Source organism: Ornithodoros turicata, chromosome 1, assembly GCF_037126465.1.
Source record: "Ornithodoros turicata isolate Travis chromosome 1, ASM3712646v1, whole genome shotgun sequence".
Classification (NCBI taxonomy): Eukaryota; Metazoa; Arthropoda; class Arachnida; order Ixodida; family Argasidae; genus Ornithodoros; species Ornithodoros turicata.
In genome coordinates this window covers 145,207,727-145,222,772 of record NC_088201.1, presented here as the reverse complement: position 1 = coordinate 145,222,772, position 15,046 = coordinate 145,207,727, and the positions used below count along the sequence as shown (strand labels likewise).

Genomic DNA, 15,046 nt, shown 5'->3' with positions numbered 1-15,046 from the left:
AATGGGATGAGAGAAAAAATACGAGCGCTTCATTAATAGCGATCCAAGTAATAGGGCAATTATAGTTTCCATATAAAGTAGAATTTAAAATTTCCATTTAAAATAGACTCGTAAAATTATAGATTTGTAGTAGTTTTTCTAAACTGCAATGCAAGGTAGAAAATCATTAATATGGTGGGAATGCCATCATGTTCCCGTAAAGGCGTTCTGTCTTGTGCTTTGGCGTGCGCGAATGGAACTTTGCTCGCCGGCTTTCGCGCCTTTTTGCTCGCAATGCGCGAATGGAACTTTGCCCCCCCCCAGCTTTCGCGCCTCTTTGCTCGCAGGTGTAGCCTCAGACAACGAATGTGTGAGCATAGAAAGAGTCATGTAGTACATAAGCCTGGAGGTGATGTTGAGTGGACTCACTTATTATTTTAAAAAGCAGTGGTAGTTTACTGTAGTTCTAATGACCATGATGAGCCTTTTGGGTGAAAATCCTTAATATGCACGGTGCTTTCTTGTTGAATTTTAATGAGAGAATGAATGTCATTAAGAGTAGGACAAAGGAAATAATGTTGCGATTCAATAAATAATAGGAGTCTTTGTCTTTGCCACTGTCTTCTTCAGACAGGATGTGATGACATCACGCAGTCTGTACCAATGCATTGACTGTTACTGGAAAAAGCGTAGCAATAGAAAAATGGTGTGTATTGTCCTGGACGGATTTATGATGAGCACTGTTTTTGAATAAGAGGAGTGTGTGTGCTTAGAAATAGTTTGATGCTGGTTTTCTTCTTTGTTTCTTTTCGCTTTTTTCCTCCTTGTTGTCTGACAAACATGCGCTGACATGCTCTGACCTGTTCTGACATGCTTTCCTTCGACATGTAGTTTTTTTCTTTTTGTACAACGAATATTCTTGACGATGACGATAGTGCTGTTTTGAATGGGAGTAGAGCTATTCTTAATAATTTTGCGATTCTTTTAGTTCAGAGAGCAACCGCGAGGGGGGCAGGTGTGTGACTTTATTTAGGAGGAACAAAGCATCATTATTCAGTTAGCTGCATGACTCTCGGCTGGGATGGACATGTCTTGCTGAACCATTATTTTGTTTTTTCCTGTGCAGTAAGACTTTGGGAATGAAATGCTACAATCTCCTCTTATCTATGGTGCTCTTCTGCAATAGTTTCCTATGCAATCGTTATAGAAGAATAAAGGAAATAATCTTGGGATAGTGATTCAATAAATAATAGGTCCCCTGTCTAGAGCGCACGCGTCCTTGTGCCACGCAGGTGCATGACGACGTCATGCCATTGCTTCATTGTAGATTGACCTTGTCGAAAGGAGCATTAGTGGAAAAAAAAAACAGTGTAGCCCTGAGCCAATAGGATGACGTCACGACCAATGAGCACAGCCAGCAGGGGGTGCAGGAATGCTCTTCTCTCTTAGCCTCTCGCAGGTGGTCGTCCCAGAGGGCGCTAGGAGCGCGCATGCGTAGCTGCCGCGGAGCGGCGTCCCAGTCAGTTTCTCGCTGGCTCTCGCGGAGAGCAGACGTACACTCGGGTGCTCCGCAGTCCCCGCGTTTGCTCCGTTTCTGCCTGGCTGATGAGTAGTCACAGGAGAAAAAGGTGGGTGATTTACCGATGTTTCCGCGTTGTTTTACCGTGCTCGTGTTAAGCGTTTTCTCGCTGTATGTGCATTTTTAGACTTGTTTAGTGGTGTCCCGTACCAAAAAGCGATAAAAACGTACCAAGCCTGTTGACGCACGTTTACCGTCGTGTGGCTAGTGGTTCCCGCCTTGTGTTAGCCGCGTAGTGTTGTGACGCTGTGGCTAGGCCTAGTCGATTGCCTTTTCCTCGATGTGTACTGTTTTCTCCGTGCTGTTTAGCAGTAGCGGTTAAACCTTTTCTCTCGCATGCCTAGACTTGTTTAGCAATGCTGCCATTTTTACCTGCCGCTAGTATCTTGTTCTGTCTTTCTCGCATAGAGTTACGAGTGTGGTGCCATCTGGTGTGATGCCTTGCAACTAAGTGGCCACCTGTCGTCGATCTCTGCAACCGCTGGGTGCCAACTACCAACATGGCAGACGCTGGTCACTCCGGAGCGGTTACTTCGCTGCGGCAACGTCGATTTTCGAATAAATTGTTTCCCTCCACTCTATTTCTATATATTTGTTTTATTTTCTACCTATTTTTTCTTATTTATGACCACGATTATCCGGAAACGCAAAACTGGTCTGGACACGAGTTAGATGCTCTCCAATTAGTGTGGTGACTCCCTGGAGGGTGCTGATTACTATGGGGGTCCCAATAAGCTCTAATTCCTAATTAAATCGTGTTTAGACGAAGATGTGCGTTTGCGGATAAACGTGGTCAGTACTTACTACTAACTGCTGGAAATACTCCCGTCATGCAAAAAAGTGCGTGCTCTCGTTTGGTTCTGACCATTCAGGTTTCGCTCGTCAAAAGCTCTAAGAGCACGTCAAACTGAGGGAACTGGGACACCCGTTGGCCCTTCTTGTCATTACAGCGGAAGTCCTTTTGGGCAACGAAAAGAAAAATTCCTCCATCACGTCTAGGGATCGGGCTCCGCGTAGACCGATCTGCGTCTCCTACACCCAATCCCTTTTCTGATTACCTGAAAAAACTAGCCTCAAGGTTAGAAGCCATTGTCGTATTCCCTGGCTCCCTTGGGCTACATGGACTTCGCGCAGGACCAACCATAACACAGCACCTATTTCCTACAACGTTCAGCATAGGTGCCCCTGTGTTGACTGTAGTTTGCACTTAGTTTATTGCATTCTCCTCTCTCGTGAGTATACTTCGATCAGTCGGGCAAATGCATGAATGTTAAATTGCAAGAGCATGCGTATTAACATCTTATTTAGGTAGGACCCCCTCGGCATTTAGGAATCCAATGTTCAGGTTGCCACCCGTGCTCTTCCATTTCCGAGGATACTACTATGTACTATCACTGTTATCAGAGCTGTATGAGAGAGCAGTGTGTCCGTGAAATCACTCAGGCACAAAACATTCTCGCTCAAAGCCTTAATGAGTTCACTTTTTATTCGCTACGAGGTCGACGTATAGGGCTCGACACTGTCACCTTTACAGTGTGGATAACACGTGGGCCGATGTTCGGGGTTAATGGTTCTTTTCTGTAATTCCTGTGTATATGTACAGAAAGACTGTGCCGCGATGGTACGATACTGTTCGGTTCCCCAGTGCTCCGTGTACTGCACTGAATGTGGAATACACGTGTAAAAGCAGACGACGCGTCCACGCCACGGTAGTTCATCGTTCTCCACAGCGCCCCGACACCGTTCAATCTCGGAGCGAATAGAGGTAAGAACTATGTAGGAAAACCTCCCAAGGTACCAGTTATGGGTCAGGCAAATTCTTCGTGTTTATTGTATTCTGGTTTTGTAGAGATCACTCTACCGGGAGTAATCCACCAGTGTTCTTCATACAAGCTTGCGCGTCTGAAAGTTTCAGTTGCGAGTCTACAGTCACCCTGCCTACATTGCTTATTAACCCGTGTTGCTACAGTTGCTACAGTTATTTCGCCTTGTGCAAGTACCAGCTCGCCCTCTACACCCCGCTGAGCTTTTTCACTGCTTTGAAGGCAGACCAAGTTTAACTTTCGAGTGGCAGACATCATAAAGTCTCGCGGGGTTCTAGCAATCCATTTGTGCGCGTTTACTGACATCGGCATCGTAACACTCTTTGTGCCTAGAGTCCTTATGCCATCACGTCCGCTGTTGCCGGGATGATGGAGCACAGACAAAACGTGTAACTTTAGAGCGCAGCTGTTCGGCTCCCGGTCCTACGTTGAGCGGCGTCGGCGCTATAACCGGCACAGCGAACTAGGAGCGGAAGTACCGGAAAGCGTGAGGAGGAAAGCAGCGAGGAAGCGTACGGAAGGAGTGAAGAAGGTTCGAGGAGGAAAGCGAAGAAAGAGGGCACGTTTGGGAAGCCGGAACTCGTCGGTTGCTTGGCTCCAAACTTGTGACTGGATCCCTGGCGGCCACAAAATTGGGATAGTTACGGGCAGTCAACAGAGACATTTAGCAGAACTGGATACCTATCGAAAGGCGCACAGTAACCTACGTTATACATCAGACGACGATATCGGTGAGGAGATGGCAGCTACCCGTTGTGCCTACTTGTGCCATCACTGTTCACAAATCGCAATGAGACACGTATGAAAAAGTTGTGTACTCCTATGCCAAGGGACATCCGCAAAAGCTGGTATACGTGACACTGAGTCGCACTACAGACATAGCCCGGCTGTACCTCACCGACGTGGGCAGCGACTTCTCATCGACTTCACAACGACTTCACGAACTGAGGAGTGCCACCTTAAGGAAGTACTGCGAGAAAAAAAAAAGTGGTGTATAACTGAACTTCCAAAGCCGCGCTCACTCAAATTTCGCATTACTGACTATTGTAACCGTCCAGTGAATTTTTTTCGTTGTCTCTCTCCTCAATTAATAACTTCATTGCCCACCGCACGAATCTCGCACAGAGGTCCAATGTCGCAGTCAGGGCCAATCACGAACGCAGATCCAGTACCGCAACAGCGGCCGCAAGCAGCACAGTAGACCGACCAACCATGCACTCAGAAAGAAAAATAACGGTTGTCACCGCAAAAACTTCGAGGAGCACGTTTAGTTATCATTTCTCTCTTGCGCGACATTCCAGTATGACTTACAGAGTTACGACCACCCAAACGAGGGTGTCCGCACAATGGAGAGGTCCCATTTCCTCTTAATGTGGGAGGAAGGCGGGAGGACGTTTTCAACAGCGTCAATTGTTTGCAGAAACCAGACTCGAAACCCAAACAAGGATATTCGAAGCTATACGCTCGGAAGACATTGTGGGCTTAACATGGTCGTTTGTTCGTGTTTCTGTCTGAGCAGTGTGACATAGTAACGATCACGACAAAAACGCTTGTTTTCGCAGGCACTGTTACACGTCCATGCGATCTTACATCTTGGAGCACCACATACGACATTCAGAAACCAAGCATTCGAATATTGACCTTCAGCCCCTCTACTACTCAGTCTTTACCGTTGATCTGTACCTTTTTGGACTAACATACGTCGCAGGCCTTTGTCGCTTCAAGGGTACAACTCCTGAGCCCTATTTTGAGAGTTTATAATCTGTAAAATATGGTACAGAATTACCGAAGGGGGAAAACAATGTCGGCACAAAGTCGGCACAGTGTACAGTGTCAGACAAAAAGTTGTCGACCCGACCTACGTAAATGTGACCGGGCAAAGGTCGGGGATTGGCACTGGCCTAACGCGGCCTGACTTAATCTTCTGGAGGTTGGGCCAACGTATATGACCTGAATGACATAGGGCCAAGGTAGTGCTAGCATAAAACAGAAATTGATTGCAGTTTGGGGTCTCCCTGGCTTCACCCTAGCCAGCAATCTATTTTTATTGATGGGCCGACCATGGGCCCCACAGTCATAGAGCAGTAGGCCCGACGTTGGATGGACGTTAGTCATACTCAATTGTCTCGCGGCGTAGAGTAACGATTTATCATCCTTTGTTTGTTGCTCGTATTTCCCACAACGGACTGTGAGCACGCCGTTTTACAGGGCAGAAATCTCCCACAATGGAACAGCGTTTCAAAGTGCAAAAAACAGGGAGAGGGAGAATCATAAAAGCTCACAATATGCACAAGACCACCAGAATCAAACAGCTCACAAAGAAAAGCAATTGCATTTCTCGTATTGCCAACTCTGGGATGGGACAAGTGTAAGCATTTCTTTCCTGAGGAAGAACATATACTATACATAGGCTGTCTCGCGAGCTTCCACAAATTCGAGAGCCCTGTTTGCACGTGAGTGAAAATGAAGGGTGAGGTGTCTAAGCCCAAGTGGAAATTCCCGACTGCCAACTATCGGCCAGTGGTCGGTTTTCGGTCGGCAAGCGACTAAATCGGCCACTGCAACTTGGACCAACGTCGGTCTGATGTCGCTCACTGTGGTGGTTGGGGAACGACGTTGGGCCGAGAACGTTGTGCGACGTGTTGAGGGCGTGCTATTGAGAGTTCGGCATAATAAAGGCGGGTCAACGTCGGCCCTAAGCTGCAAACAAACCCGAAAATAATGCATCTCTTACTCGAAACAAAAAGCAAGAATAAGCGATTTGACGATTCGCAAAAAGTCGGATGACAGTTGACCAACGACTCTTTCGGTCAGACCACGTTTGCGCATTGTTGCATAGTGATAGGCAGAGCGAGGTTTGGCAAGCCGTCGGCCAGGGGGCAGATCTATCCCAAGAAACGAGCTCGTTGGCCAAGCACGGCTCGGTTGACCAGCCAACCTCTTGCCAAGCTTTGTTCAATCTCGGTATGTTCCCTCGGGGAGAGGGAAACGCGGAATGGTGTAGCACTGCATAAGTTCAACTTGCGATTGGCCAAGTGATTGTCTCAAACCGAAAGTAGCAAGAAACAGAGACATTATCTTCATGGTGAGCTAGTACGACAAGCAATTCCTCATTTCAATGTTGTTTCTGTAGGCGTCCAATTAGGCACCTCCCCCTTCATTTTGACTCACACGCGAGCAGGACTCTCGAATATGTGTAAGCTCACGACACAAAGCTATGTATAGTATCTGCTGTTCTTCCTCAGAATCAAAAATAACAAAGACGGTTAAGAGCATCAGCTGTTTACTGTATACATTAAAAACAAGACTTTCGTGCAGTAGGCTGCACTTCTTCAGGTTTGAGGACCTGTTACAAGTGGTGAAGCATATATCAAAAAACCAAGTCACATGGTATAAGAGAAAAGGGTAAGGGTGAAGAGAACTACAAACGCGATACAAATATCAACAAAAATGAAAATGAAAAACAAAACGCAATCAGTAGGAGGTGGCTCGACATGGTCAGACAGACATACAGACGAGTCGGAGTTGTACGTGGAGGAAACCAGTGAACAGCACATGAATAGGCACAGCAGCCAGTTGGCACAAAAGGCTTTAGAATGCGTACGGGGAATTAGGGCTCAAGGGCGAAGGATTGAGGACACACAGCACCTTGATGGCTAAGAGCTTCCAGACTCTGGGAAAGTAACGCGGAGTTGGTGTTTTACTGATTGTGTATCATCGTGTATGATGTGAAACAAGTGATAATACAATAAATAGACTCATAGTGTAAAGGACTGTAATGGACCGCCGTACACGTTGATGCCGTGCGGCTGTAACGTTGCAAATTTCGAAATGAAAAAGGGTTCTCGATTTTTGCGTTTGATGTCATTAGCGTACCCGGATTCTAAAATGGTGATAAGTATATGCGTAAGTATTGCAGATCATGTCCCGGAAGATTAAAATGTAGCGATACAGGTGACTGGCGTTTATTAACAATATCTGATTTATGGCCATAAAATCTTTCACGGATGGTGTTACGTGTTTCGCCTATGTATTGTTTATTGCACAATTTGCATGTAATGAGATAGCAAACATTGAATGAGTTACAGTGAAGAGACTGCCGAATGGAGAAAACGAAACCATTAACAGTGCTACAGGTGGAGGTACATGTTGCAATAAATAAGCAAGTTTGGCAGCGGTTGCTGTACTCCACGCCGACGAATATCTCAAAGACATTTTCCCTAATGCTCCGACTATTACATTTCGGAGATCACGTAACATACGCGACTTACTCACTTCCTCTCGCAATAATCAACAGAGTCCCGGTTGCGCTCCTTGCAACAGCAACCGCTGCCACTACGCTGCCATTAGACGGTCACCACCTCAACCTCCGCGGGGCCAAAGTTCTTTCATCACACCCTATCGCAACTGCATCAAGCGTTTCTTCTCTTCCGCCGTTTGCTCACCCCTGGAGCCCAACAATACGTTTCATCTGAACCTCCAAGATTTTCCTCCGATTGACCTTCTTTCGCCGAGCCCGCACCCTCAAGCCCAACATGCCACAACTCCTGTCTCATACACAGCCCCGTTGAGCCCTGTTGTGCCACTTGCAGGCCCGAGCAAGTCGGATTGTAGCCATCATCTTCTGTCTGTGCCTCCACATGCCACCCAGTGCGCACCATGTGACCTTAAATGTGACTCTACCTGCAACGCGTCTTCCGATGGTAATTACGTGCTTGTGCAGCCCTCAACTTCTTCGCCCCCAGTGCCCAGTGTGCGTGAATGTCCTCGTTTGGATACTGTGCACCCCACTGTAAGTGCCATCCCTGTCTCCAGCTCGCCAGTTCGCCCGGTGTCCAACGACGGCCTTCCGAAGCCTACGTCCCCTTCGTCTTCGAGAGGGGCCACTTTCAAGAAACCAGGATTCCGCACTTCACGGTACAACACACGAAGCTCAAGTTCACGTTGACTCATCTCGGACAATTTAAAGTCCCCTTCTTTCCTGAAGGCTCGAAAATTGTTAGATAAGAAAGCAAGGTTTGTTTCCCACTCGTATTTTTATACCGACTGCATTAGACAACACGTTGTTCCTAAAGGTTTGCTGCTGAGTGCATGTTCCTCATTTAAATTTCAATCTCCCCGTAATTCCAAAAGTTGGTCCAATATCTTGACCCATGCTTCCATAATCCTCATCAGAATTTCACAGAATGAAGCCTCACATGTCAATAAGGACACAGACAATCAACTTCGACAACTTAGCCGTGTACTATCGCCGGATGAGCTGGATGAGCTGCGCTCTTTTTGTGTCCGTAAACTTTCTGTCCTGCAACGCACTAAGTCCAAGAAGGCGAAACGCGACGGCATTCAACTCACTCCGATTGAGGATCTTGATATTTGCGATGCTTTGACACCTCATACATATCCCAGTTCAGCCACAAACAACGTGGTATTCAATCTCGCTAACGTACCATTAAACAAAGCAGAAGTAAATGTGTTATCCAAAGGTCTCACCTTTGTGCCCACCCCTCCCAGCACTGACAATTTCGAAATCCTAAATGACCTTCTGAGCTTAGGTCGTAGAATGCACCTGCAGACGTTTTTCCACGGCAGTGAACATACAGAGATAACACCATTTAAGAAACCCTCAAGCTGGACACCAGACCCGTCGAAAACAAGCCCCATGATTGACAATTACATTAGAGCGGTTTATAACGATATTAAATGCCTAACTGTCATTGATAACAACGCTAATAATTTTAACTTATCTAAAGCAGAAAGGACGGCCTTAATGAATCTTAAGAGACGTAAAGATATCATTATTAGACCTGCTGACAAAGGTGGCGGAATAGTCGTTATGAATGTATCGGCCTACATAGATGAGGTAAACAAACACCTTGATGATGAGACATTTTACAGACCTCTTGATGGCGACCCGACGTCATTATTCTGCCAAATAATCAACAAGAAGATCTTAGAACTTACCAAAGACAACTCTCTCCCGCGTAATATAGCAGACTTTATTAAGCCAAAGAACACCACGCCTGGTTCTTTTTATCTCCTTATTAAGATGCACAAAATTAACCACCCTGGCAGGCCTATAATTTCGGGTGTTAATACACCCACTGAGAAAATATCCCTCGTCTTAGATCACTGCATCAAGCATATTCCTCCACAACTTCCCTCTTATGTAAAGGACACTAACGACTTCCTTGCCCAAATAAATTCCATTAATAACATTTCTCCTAACCTCAACAACGCTATACTGGTAACTATGGATGTGACGTCATTATATACAAATATTCCCCATGATGAAGGTGTCAACGCTGTAGAGCTTTTTCTTTCCTCCTTTCCGTCTGATCTTCTTCAAACTAAAACCTTTATCTGTCTTCTTGAGTTAGTCTTGCAGTACAACAACTTTGTTTTTAACGACAAACATTATGTCCAAGTTCAGGGCGCAGCGATGGGTTCCCGTGTTTCACCCAATTACGCAAACCTCTTCATGGGCCTTTTTGAACAAAGAGCCTTAGAGTCTTTTCCAGTGACACCATTAGTATTCCTGCGATACATTGATGATATTTTTGCCATCTGGACAGCTGACGAAACCTCTCTACTCTAATTTTTGGTCATTTTAACTCACGACCCAATTCCATCAAATTCACGTGCAACTAATCTCGTACTTCAATCAACTTTCTAGACGTCACTGTTTCTCTCGAGTCGGGTAAACTCGTCACAGATCTCTATAAGAAGCCGACTGACAAACGGCAGTACCTTCATTTCAACAGCCATCACCCTAATATCCAAAAGCGAAACATTCCATTTGGACAACTCACACGTTTAAAACGCATATGTTCCAATACACAAGATTTTTTGAAGCATGCAAAGGACATGTGCAATGACTTCAAGGAGCGCAGATATCCCGACGATCTCATCGACAATGCCCTAGCCAGAGCCACCTCCCTAGACAGGGAAAGGTTGCTTTCTCGTGAATCCAATAAGGCATCAAGTCATAATAAATGTACTTTCATTACACCTTACAACCGCACACTCCGTAATGTAGGATCTGTGTTCAAACGCCACTTAAACATACTCCACGCCGACGAATATCTCAGACATTTTCCCTAATGCTCCGACTATTACATTTCGGAGATCACGTAACACACGCGACTTACTCACTTCCTCTCGCAATAATCAACAGAGTCTCGGTTGCGTTCCTTGCAACAGCAACCGCTGCCAAACTTGCTTATTTATTGCAACATGTACCTCCACCTGTAGCACTGTTAATGGTTTCGTTTTCTCCATTCGGCAGTCTCTTCGCTGTAACTCATTCAATGTTTGCTATCTCATTACATGTAAATTGTGCAATAAACAATACATAGGCGAAACACGTAACACCATCCGTGAAAGATTTTATGGCCATAAATCAGATATTGTTAATAAACGCCAGTCACCTGTATCGCTACATTTTAATCTTCCGGGACATGATCTGCATACGCATATACTTATCACCATTTTAGAATCCGGGTACGCTAATGACATCAAACGCAAAAATCGAGAATCCTTTTTCATTTCGAAATTTGCAACGTTACAGCCGCACGGCATCAACGTGTACGGCGGTCCATTACAGTCCTTTACACTATGAGTCTATTTATTGTATTATCACTTGTTTCACATCATACACGATGATACACAATCAGTAAAACACCAACTCCGCGTTACTTTCCCAGAGTCTGGAAGCTCTTAGCCATCAAGGTGCTGTGTGTCCTCAATCCTTCGCCCTTGAGCCCTAATTCCCCGTACGCATTCTAAAGCCCTTTGTGCCAACTGGCTGCTGTGCCTATTCATGTGCTATTCACTGGTTTCCTCCACGTACAACTCCGACTCGTCTGTATGTCTGTCTGACCTTGTCGAGCCACCTCCTACTGATTGCGTTTTGTTTTTCATTTTCATTTTTGTTGATATTTGTATCGCGTTTGTAGTTCTCTTCACCCTTACCCTTTTCTCTTGTACCATGTGACTTGGTTTTTTGATATATGCTTCACCACTTGTAACAGGTCCTCAAACCTGAAGAAGTGCAGCCTACTGCACGAAAGTCTTGTTTTTAATGTATATAGTAAACAGCTGATGCTCTTAACCGTCTTTGTTATTTTTGATTCTGCATCGCCGGAAACTTGCACATTATTTTTCTTCACGTTCTACGATGTTCTTCCTCAGGAAAGAAATGCAATTTATTTTCTTTATCGTGAGCTGTTTGATTATAGTGATCTCGGGCATATTGCGATCTTTTATGATTCTACCCCTACGCCGTTACCCTACGCCGCGAGACAATTGAGTATGAATACGAGCGACGCCACAGGACTGCTTTGGCCTAACTTGGCACAATGCAGGCTGGCCAATGCTTGGCAAGTCATTCGCCAGGGTACAGATCCGTATCAAAAAACAAGCTTCTTGACCGATCATGCGCCAACGAAGGCCGAGTAGGCCAGTCTAGTTAATGCCAAGTTTGGCCCAACCTTTTTTTGCAAGGACGGTCCAACGACCTTTTAGGTGGGAAGCACACGTCGGCCCGGCATTTTGCCGACGTTGTTTTTCTCCTTGGAGGGCAGCCAAAGCTGCATATTGCGATGTGCTGCTTAATAGTTGGGTCATGCATTTTTTTGCAACGGGCCGTGGTTGTCTCATGAACTAGTGTTGTTCTATAGGACATTCTAGGGCCCACGTTTACCCATCAGTACCCAAGCTTGGTTCCGTGTTAGCCAGACATCGGCCCTACATCTGTCAGGTCGGGCCTCAACATTCGCCCGAGTAAGGCCATTGTCAATCCCCAACCTTTGCCCAAGCTTTTTTGTAAGCTTGGCCCGACAACTTTTAGGTTGGAAGCAGACGTCGGCCCAGTGTTTCGCCAATATTGCTTTTCCCGCTGGGATGTAGCGTTGTCATGCAAAATTTCTCACTGGGCCGTGATAGGGCCATATATGGGTCAGCGTTGGCCAGGTTGGCCAGAAAGGTTGGCCCTATGTTGGTGGCTAATGGATGGCCAGTCTCAGGCGATTGTCAATCTCCAAGCTCGGCCCAACCATGTTGTCTTAGCTTGGACCAAGGCTGACTTTGTTGGCCAACTCCTCTCAGCCGACCTTGGGTCAAGCACGTTTTTTTTTTCGCTTGGGCTATTAATTCGACGTGTACACAAACAACACTGACATGAGGAATTGCTGGTCGCATTAGTTCACCATGAAGATAACGTGTCTGTTTCTTACTACTTTTGGTTCGGGACAATATCTTGGCCAATCGAAAGTCGAACTTATGCAGTGCTACACCTTTCCGCCTTTCCCTCTTCCCAAGGAAACGTGCCGGGATTGGACCGAGGTTGCCAAGAGTTTGGCTGGTAAACCTAGCCGTGTTTGGCAAGTGCTTGGCCAACAAACTCGTTCTTGGTTCAGGTCTGCACCCTGGCCGACGGCTTGCCAAACCTCGCTCTGAAGAGCACTATGCAACGTTGCGCCAACGTTGGCTGACCCAAAGGGTCGTTTGCCAACTGTCATCCGACTTTTTGGCAACCGTCAAAGCGTCATTTTTTTTTTTTTTAGAGTAGCAGCTGCATTGTTTTCGAGTTTGTTTGCAGTGTAGAGCAGACATCGGCCCGCCTATATTATACAAAACTCTCAGTAGCACGCCCGCAAATCGCCGCACAACGTCGTTTGACAACAACTGTGAGCGACAATATACTGACGTTGGTCCAAGGTTCAGTGGCCGACTAAGTCGCATGCCAACCAAAAACCGACCACTGGCCGATGGTTGGCAGTCGGCACTTTCCACTTGGGTAGAGAACAGGATATGGTTTAATATCGTGATATGTATTGCTATTACCGAAAAAAGGAGCTGTGCATTATTTTCGGTGAATCTCTTTGCAACGACCACCCGATGTTGCCAGACGATGCATGCCAAGGCTTTAACGACACGTCATGAAGGTGTCAGGGTGTTCTGTGGGGCCAGCGTCCGTTGACCAACATACTCCGTTAGTGACATTGACCCGCGCTTATTTCAATCATTCATGGCCGATGAAGTCGTTTGCCGACCGACTGCCGATGGCCGGCGGATTATCAGCAGTTGGCAAATTCCCATTGGGTAGCCAGAATTTACTTTCGTACAAGCATATCTTTCTTTCTGTGCAATATTTCATTTCCAAAACTACGAAACAAGAGTAAAAGACAGCCTGTAATTTTTAGGCACACATAGTTTAAATGGATTTTCATTCGGCATAATGACACTTGTTCAGGGAGTTACCCGGGTTCGAAACCCGGTGCCGGCTCTGCTGTCTGGGGTTTTTCCTGGGTTTTCCTCAGGCTCTTTCAGACATATGGCGGCACATTTCCCTTAGAAGTCTGCCCGGGTCGCAGATTCCCCCAGGGTGCGAGTCGTGACGTTGGCCTCCTCAGTGAGGCCTACAACGGCGAGCCCTTTCATCAGCACCACCACCACCCCCTTCTGAAAAGGAAAAAAAAAATCCGGTACTTACTCCAGCTTTTTTGTATATATAATCCGACGGAACTTCGCACGGTACATCAGTGTTCCGCCCTGCAAAATAAAACATTGGTCAATTCAAGACTAGATACCACATGTTTAAGCAACGGATCGCCGCATCCCAAATGCACGTAACCATATGGTCTTTACAGGAGTAAGTAAGTAAGTTTTTAAGAGACAAATGGTTGTATTATTATAATATTGTAATATTATAAATGGTTGTATTAGCGCTACTTGGGTTTTCGGGTGGTAATGCAAAGAATATGCCACGTCACTAAAAAATGAAGTGGGTTCTCTCGTATTCGTGCGATGTCGTGCAGTTAATTCTCACGGCCATCGTCTCTGTGCGGGCTTATTTTGATTACATTCCTAGAAAGAGTGTATATGCGCTGTGAAAAATCGGAAAACCGTTCGCAGCCCTCGTTGTCCGCCGAGTACGTTACATTCTCCTGGGAATAGATGGAAATGGTTTGCAGAGGCAAGCAAGATTATTAGAACATAAGGTATCCTTACGTGCAGGAGAACAGTTGTAATATAGTGGTGGGACGGGGGAAAGACGAGGACAATGTATGAGGGCGGAAGGGAGGAAGAAAATGGACATTCCGACGGTGACGGGGTAACGGTGACCACGGAATAAATCGTTCGACTTGGGCTTCCCCACGATATACAGGGTGTATGCTATAAAAGGCCAGTCAATTTTCGCGCGTGGCGCGATACCTACTTGACAGACAGACTTCCGCTGCTGCAAAGTGAAGAAGTTACGGCAGGAAACCCTACAAAAAACTCGTCGACATCAGGCACTGCGTAACAAAATAAATACGGCCACGCAAACTTTCGTCTTCATGCATTTGCTATGTGCTATACCGACGTAAACACGCCAGCCTGCCGATAGTTCCTTGTAGCTTCCGCATGGGGCGCTAGTGACGTCGAATCCAAAACAAACTCATGTGGGCGCATATTTCTGTTATGCAAGGTAGGTACCCTTGGTACCCATTGAGATTTACGTTTAACGAAGCTTGATACGATTTGTTTCAGATGTTTGCTGCACATGTTGCACTTCGTATGCCGCTTCCTAGCGAAACATTTCTGCTTCCTCTCTTAGCAGACAGCAGTCTGTTTGCCATTGCTTTTTTGCGAGAACGACACTTTTAGCCGCCCTTCTAACGTT

The 15,046-nt window shown here is 46.1% G+C and overlaps 1 long non-coding RNA gene across 1 annotated transcript in view; it reads right to left on the bottom strand.

The window, feature by feature from the left end:
• Positions 1-13,932, bottom strand: part of LOC135370510 (uncharacterized) — a 104,360-nt gene extending 90,428 nt beyond the window's left edge. Inside the window, exon 1 of the long non-coding RNA XR_010415364.1 lies at positions 13,874-13,932. This is a non-coding gene — a long non-coding RNA (uncharacterized LOC135370510). The remainder of the gene's footprint in view (positions 1-13,873) is intronic.
• Positions 13,933-15,046: the final 1,114 nt, after the last annotated feature.